General features: G+C 33.0%; 1 long non-coding RNA gene across 4 annotated transcripts; it reads right to left on the reverse strand.

Annotated features, from left to right (window-relative positions):
• Nucleotides 1-2,458: 2,458 nt before the first annotated feature.
• LOC146957982 (uncharacterized) lies at nt 2,459-6,522 on the reverse strand. Of its 4 annotated transcripts, XR_015024501.1 has the most exons (8): nt 6,250-6,513; nt 5,957-6,156; nt 5,679-5,799; nt 4,983-5,528; nt 4,536-4,579; nt 4,397-4,440; nt 3,325-3,374; nt 2,459-2,950 (listed from the first exon to the last, which is right to left on the reverse strand). It is a non-coding gene; the product is annotated as an uncharacterized LOC146957982 (long non-coding RNA). The 4 variants fall into 4 exon arrangements; XR_015024502.1 differs by lacking the exon at nt 3,325-3,374 and having other exon boundaries at nt 2,459-3,079; nt 6,385-6,522; XR_015024503.1 differs by lacking the exon at nt 3,325-3,374.
• Nucleotides 6,523-7,725: the final 1,203 nt, after the last annotated feature.

Raw genomic sequence — 7,725 nt, forward strand, 5'->3', positions numbered from 1 at the left:
GTGGAAGAAGCTCTCTCTGAGGATCTCGTAACTGTGGACGAAGGTGCATTAACTCAACAGCCCTGGAAGCTCTCTCCATTGCCAAACCCTCGATAAAACCTTTATCTCGGCTAACAGCCCCTCCAAGCAATTTCACCCCCAAAGTCGGCCTCCCAATATCCACCGGAAACAACCCCTCGCGATGTTGATTACCATCACATGAAAGCCAAAAGATCTCAGTCTTACGGATATTCAATACCAGACCCAATTCTGGTCTGAAAACATGAATGATGTCCAGAGCTTTAGACACCTCCCCCGAATCACCTACAAGGGTCCCATCATCAAGATACCAAACATGAAGAAGAATCTTGCAACTATCTGATATGAGTAAAAGGGTGTAATACAAGAGCAAAAAGGAGCTGCACTAATGGGCCACCTTGTTGCACTCAAGTAACATACATAATTTGCCGATCGCCAACGTATAACCTCGCTGCCTGGCCATAAAGAAACTTAACCCCATAAAGAAATAGATGTGCATATCAATCTCACCTCACGCAGTAGTGCTGACCTATCTACCAAGTTGAAGGCATTTGAGAAATCTACTGTAAGCAAAGTCAAGGAACCACCTCCATGACGCAGGTTCAACACTATATTGACACTGTGCAAAATGGTCTCCGCCCCACCTAAAACCCCAACACCAAACTGAAAGTCACTGAGATACTTAGCCATATCTTTACCAACTCCTTTCATAGCAGCTTTGGATACCAGGCCCCTCCAAATAGTACCTACTACAATAGGGTGTATTCCACCATCAGGCTTTAACAATGGTGTCAAGGGTGCAGAAGTTACGAAAAACATCTAAAGAATTGTACCTAAGTTTTGTCCTAATTTTAACCCAACCTAAACTTATGATAGAAATTACAAAGAGTGATATGACAGGATAAGTAATATGAATAACTTATTTTATCTCATCGGTGCATCAATTAAAATATTAAAATCACAAAATATATTAATCGTGTCTTTTTATCCTGATCATCAAACGAACTCATAGAATCGTAATAGAAAAAATAAAAAACATTTAAGAGTTTATTTTCTTCTATCATTAATTTTAGAACCGTTAATGATTATTTATCTATTTGGTAAAGGTTCTATTCAAATTCTACATGGACTTGGATTTTAATCTCAAAATTCATGTATTAATGAAGACTGATCTTCTCCATAGGTAATATAATATGTAACTATTTTTATAATAGTCTTTAAACTTTTCTTGATCTATTGAGCATCAAGAACCCAACTAAAAAAAACTAAGAACTAATTTGACTAATAAAAAAAGTATTATCACAATTTACAAATATAAACTTCATTGATCCAATAAAGTATATATTTTCTTTCAAACTAAAGACACAAGATGACTAAATAGATTAATAAAAGACATTCAAATTTCTTATAAGTTTAATATTTTAATGAATTATGTGGCATTCATTTAAAAACCAAAATAGTAGTAGTTTTTTACGTAAAAGAATAGGTTGGTTATTCTATCTAGCAGTTTGAAAATCAAGTGTTATTATCTATCTACTCACGAGATGGCAACCTACTTGCTTGTTTCCGAGCAAAGTTGCCGTCAGAAATAACCCACTCAACCCACTTTAAAATTTCACAATAATTTGTCTATCCACACTTTTGTGACCGATCATCCATGATTGTTAGTTTTTCTATTAAAAAAAACTATGATTACTAGACCATCGACCTGTGCGTATGATTACTAGACCATCGACCCGTGCTAACGCACGGGTCATATGGAAGGTAATATTTGAATAAATAACAAAATAGTTTAGATGAATGTCATGATTGTCATATAGTATTTCATAATATTAAGAAACATAGATATCGGTACTGTACCATAACATAATTTTTCATGACATCGTCCTTGATACTGTAACGTAGCATTATAGGTTAAGTACAGGGACGGAGCTAGGTACTAATGAAAAGGGCAGCCACCACCCATGAAATATATAGGACCCCTATGGACTCGTGCATATTAACCGTTCGCCACCCATGCTTTCATATCCACTTGGTTCACTTATACTAATTTTTTTTTTTAATTAAAGGTCCGCTCATATTCTCTTTTTTCTTACCATCCACTCATATTTTTTTTTATAATAATAAATATAGCATATTGATTGGATCAGTCTATTAAGTTTTATTCCTATTTCCAAGTAGAAGCCAACAACGTTTGGGAAATTAGGGGTGATAGAGATACCCTAAATCATACATTCAAGAACAATTATATTCTAAAGTTCCAATTTCTAAAAATTTCAAGTACCGCCACACCTCAAGAACAATTATATTCTAAAGTTCCAATTTCTAAAAATTCCACCCGTGCTGCCGCACGGGTCATATACATTGTAAATATAGTTGGCCAAAGCAAAGTTGAGCAGCTCAATTACAACTTATAATTTTAATGTCATCAACTTCTAGTACAAATGTTCATTATGCTTGTTCACGCTTACAAAATTCGTTGTCTCAACTTGAACAATCAACAAATTGATCAAATGCCTCTAGATTTAAAAATGAGACAGTCCATTTATGAGTCAAAGAAATCATGTGACTTGTATTAACTACACAAATAGTCATCAAACCTATAGTCAAATTCCAAGTAAAAATGAAGTTTGCTACATCTAGATTAAAAAATAAAACCAAGGTGAGCCTTTTTAGAAATCTCAGCCGGCAAAAAAACTGTTGCAGATTCAAAAGTTAAAACAATACCAGATGTAAAAAATTAAAACCTGCAAGAATTTATAAACTTAATCAATAAAACTAAAAGCTGAATAATTTCTACTTCAGTAACACACTACAGTGTCAAGATTGATGCCTAAAGCTGTAAATTACATAGCAGAAAATCATAAGCATCCATCTGTTACAATATGAGTCATTCCGGAACAGGCTCCTCAAAGTTTTGACTTCAAATAACCTGCAGATTTTCCTACTTTATTGTGAATAAGAGTTCCTCGAAGTTTCAAAATACTTCTATGTAAACTACATTTGATTGTAACATCTATATCTTCACATTTATCATCGGTTAGCAATATCATAAGTCTCCCTGAAAGTAAAGTAACTTTCTTGTAAAGCATGCAGGTAACTTTGCTGCTTTCTATTTATAATAAACATTAAACTATTAGAAAAGCAATATCATAAATTCTTATTTCTCTTGTATATTTTGACAGTACCATATATATATATCAATAGCAAACACAATTCAAGCAGCCCAAAGTAACATAAAAAGACAATGCTAAAACATGTGGGAGTTGAAGAAATTAAATGGTATCATGTAAATTATACTTATACCTGCAAAAAAAGAAATTACATGATGCCAAATGAATTATATGTCATCATACCTGCTCAAAGAGTAATGTTTAATCATAAGACATTTTTTTAGAAATATGTTTTTCATATGGTATATTTTGACAATAAAATCAAGCAATATCTAAATTGAGGAAAATACTGAAGTAACATTTCAATAGAAGAATCAGCCTAAAGTTTAGTGGAGAAATCTTTTATGTTAGTTAAAGTGGCAACCATCAGTGGGTAGATAGAAGCACATACACAACAAATTGGTCTAGACTCTCTTGTGGCAGCTAATCTTTCTGCCACTCTCTTGTGTTTTCTAAAGAGTCTATTGTGGAAAAATCTTCCCTTTTCCATCCTAAATCCCACAATAATTCAATACCAATAAAAGGAAAGACGATACGTTTGAAGTACACAACAGTCAACAATTACAACTAAGGGAAGCAGATAATGAAATAAACATGTCCACACCTTCTAAACTAAAACAAACAAAATACATAAGCTATTTGACAGACCAGCAGCATAAGGAGTAGCACAGACCAGCCATCCAAAATATCAAAAGTAAGCAGCAAATCATTTTAATTTGCTTGAGAAATAAGAGCATCGATATTTCCTAACTAATTCAATAGTCATGAAGAGTTCTAATCTGAATAGACAATATCTCCATATATAAGCAACTGTCAAACACCTTTAGATTTACTTCATATCTCCGAAACAAAATTGCATCATTCCATCTTTTGTAGCAGCCAATTTTCATACATAATTTCACAAATACAAATCAGACAACACAATATAAAACCATTCAATGTAGAGTGCGGTTTATCTTATCCCAGTTAGGTATAAATGATTCTAACTCGTACGAATATTGTTTTCCATTCCGGTCAGATTCTAACGGGGCCATTGGCAACCTTCTTAAGCATAAATGGAAAACAGGCAGTGAAGCATTTACAAAAAAAACATTTAAAAAAAGGTAATATCCCAAGTCACTTTTTTTACGGATTATGGCTCAGAAAACCATCAAAGTAAAGGGCGGTATAATTTCTGGTTTACACTTATTAAAATAATAACTCACCTTTAATTTCCTCCTGATATGCCTCCAATCTCATTTACTGATAACTACACAAATAAAAGTCCAATTTTTCATTCGTCATATAATAAAAGCAAGGCTTTTTATTTTTCGAAAATAGATCAGAACAAAGAACAAAAAGTACCTTATCAGTTGGGATGGGTTTCAAATTCCAATGATGAATTCGATCTGAAATATTAAGTAGCATACATAACTCAACCATGAGAAATATAGTTTTGCAAAGAGCATGAATAGCCTATAAAATATACACACGACATACATAACTCAACCATGAGAAATATGAAAACATGAAGAACAAAAAGTTCACATGACATTTTCATATAGCAGAGCAGACTGTCCCCTATTTTGTTCTATTGTGTAGGTAAGGCATTGCGACAGTTTGATATTCATAAGACATTTTTTTAGAAATGTTTAATCATACCTGCACAAAACATCGTTCGTATCTTGCAACAGTTTGATATTCACATAAAGTGAAAGACAAACAAAATATCATTGAATGGTAACATAGACAACCACATAAACACAACTGAAGTGAGTTTCAAACGATTTAAGTAGGAAATAGGTTACACACCAGAGCTTTTGTTCCATGTGTAGTTCCAAAAATAGGGTCTGAAGCTTCGGGAACCATAATAGGTCTTTCCAAAGGTGTAGCACCTTTTACAACAGGGTGGTCCAATAATTCACTCGCTGAAGGGCGAACACGTGGATTACGTTGTAGACATATTCTAACAAAATCGTTTCCTTCATCAAGCTCACATAGCCAATTCACATGAAATCTATCAAACTTATCCTAAACTCAAATTGTGACAGAAGAAAAGCATTATCATTCGTATATATGTGTGCTTTTAGCTACTTTTTAATTGGCACCTCAGCGAGCAATGTCACAACCATAAAAATCTCAATAGTAAAAATCTCAATAATAACTACTCACATAAACAATACCATAAAATAAAAATTTATAGCTTCTTCATTTTTACTTTACCTTCAGAATTTGTGTTTAAGCATGTGATTTACCATGTTCTTTGTATAATCCGTGTCATTTAATAATTGATGGCATATGGGAAGTAATCTTTACAATGGCTGTTTTGCTCCACTCTTTAGTTCTTGCAATTGAATCCTGCAAAAGTAACTAATTGAATTTCATAATCTATTCCATATAGAACTATTCCACAAGATAATGCAAATTAAGAAGTTCAAAGGAAAAACAATTAAGAAAACAAAGACTTGGCTCACGATAAACAGGGTTTATAAGGAAAAAGTAAAGTACCTTCAACCAAAAAGGATGAAAATTCAGACCTGACATATTCAATTACTGGACCTCATACATCCATAAAATGTATATCGGCTGCACCAATATTAGCATTTCAATTGCTAAAGTTACACTGCCACTGAAAAAATTATGAGAAAAAAGAAAAATTACTTTGATTTAGGAAATCCCTAATTAAAAATCCATAAATTGGAAAACAAATCAAACCCAACTATTAGTTGCTCTCAAAGTCACAAAGAATGATCTGATACCATATGATAAGCACATCTAAGAATTACCTAAACAGTGGAAACCGAATCGTCGCTGAAATGCTTCTGGGGATGTAGAAGAGAGATTTTGCAATTGACTCATTCCAAAATGCTTCCCGAATCGTCGTATTATGTTTGTCTCACTGTGGCCTTGCGACATGGAGCCATGGATTTGCAGCCTAGGTCAGCGCCACTGGGTTGCGACTTGTGACATGTGATTCTTCCATTTGCTTTGCGAGATTACAATAAAATATAAATTAAATCAACCAATTTGGAGAATGATTTGTGCAATATTTACAGAATCATGAAAAAAATGTAATTACCTGATTAGAAGACAAATCAAAATTGAAGGAACGTTGAACAAACGTCGGAGGTTTACAATCTCACAAAGGAAAATTATTTACATGAAGGAACGACGGAAATCGAAATTGAAAGAGATTGAAATCGCAGACACATACCTTCAAATCGCAGATTCAAAATCGATTAGGAGGGAGGAAATGAAAAGGAAACTAATGATTTGGTGGTGAGAGAGAAGAGAGGAGGTGTAGGTGTTGTCGCCGGCGAGTCATGTTTGGTCGATGAGAGGAGGGAGGAAATGAAAAGGAAACGCATGATGTTGCTTGCAGTATAGTTCGTGAAACAGGAAATTTAGGTTAGGGGTAAAATTTAGGTTAGGGGTAAAACAGGAAATTTAATCCCTAAGTTTAGGTTAAAATTAGGGCTAACATTTGCTTATGGGTTAACTTTTATATATAGATAGATTAGTTTTTATTTAAAGAAACATGGGTAATAATTTTTTAACACTTTCAAATAAAAGTTTAATGATGGTGAGTTGACAATTTAAAACAATTAGTTGATAACTATATAATGTTTTTTTAATAGAACTACATAAATACTTTTAAATTACACGGTTATTTTATGTGTTTTAATTATACTAGTCCAGATCCAAAATGAATTTGAAACATGTAGATCAGATAAAAAAGTTATATTAAAAAGATAAATAAATCAAAGCTTATACAAATACGTAGAAGCATGCATACAAGTCCCCATGAGTTTAGCTCAGTTGATAAGGACAATGCATAATATATGCAAGGTTCGGGGTTCGAACTCCGTACACCACAAAAAAAAAGTATGCATACAAGATAGTCCGACTTGTAGCACATATAATTTTTTTAGCAGATAAGAAATATCCAGAGTTCGAGTTCTTGTCACGATATTCGATCTAACAATTTTGTATGTCAAATTTATATTCATTTTGAGAATATCAAATTTAACCGATGTTTAACAAACATCACAAGCTCAATTCGCTAACTTACCCACTATCAATTTTTTTAAGGAGCATTATCAACTAATTTATCCACCATCGGATATAAGTTCATCCATTATCAACTGGTTTATTAAATAAAGCTTATCTGTGTGTGTTAAGGTATAAAAGAAAATATTTATTTTACCTAAGTATTCGAATAAAATGATAAATTCAACATTGAAAATGCAACAGCGTTAAAGTTTTTGAATAGAATTTTCTATCCGTTCCATTATGATCTTATCCGGTTCAATGAATTAGTTTTTACACTTTCGCATAAAACTATTTGGTTAGAAAAAACTTTAAATAATATTTATATTTTGATTTTTCTAAAATAAAAGAATTCAAAGGAGTAGATAGATTAGGGAGTAGACAAAGACAAAGCGAGCTAATCGAAGTTATTGCTGTTGGGGCGTGTGTGTGTCACTGTCGTGTCGTGTGTGGGGGACTGTTCTTTGGTGTGGACAAAAACCATACCATAATAACAACCGAAGAG

This window comes from Medicago sativa, chromosome 1 (assembly GCF_051527215.1).
Source record: "Medicago sativa cultivar Bolivia chromosome 1, Bolivia_mono, whole genome shotgun sequence".
Classification (NCBI taxonomy): Eukaryota; Viridiplantae; Streptophyta; class Magnoliopsida; order Fabales; family Fabaceae; genus Medicago; species Medicago sativa.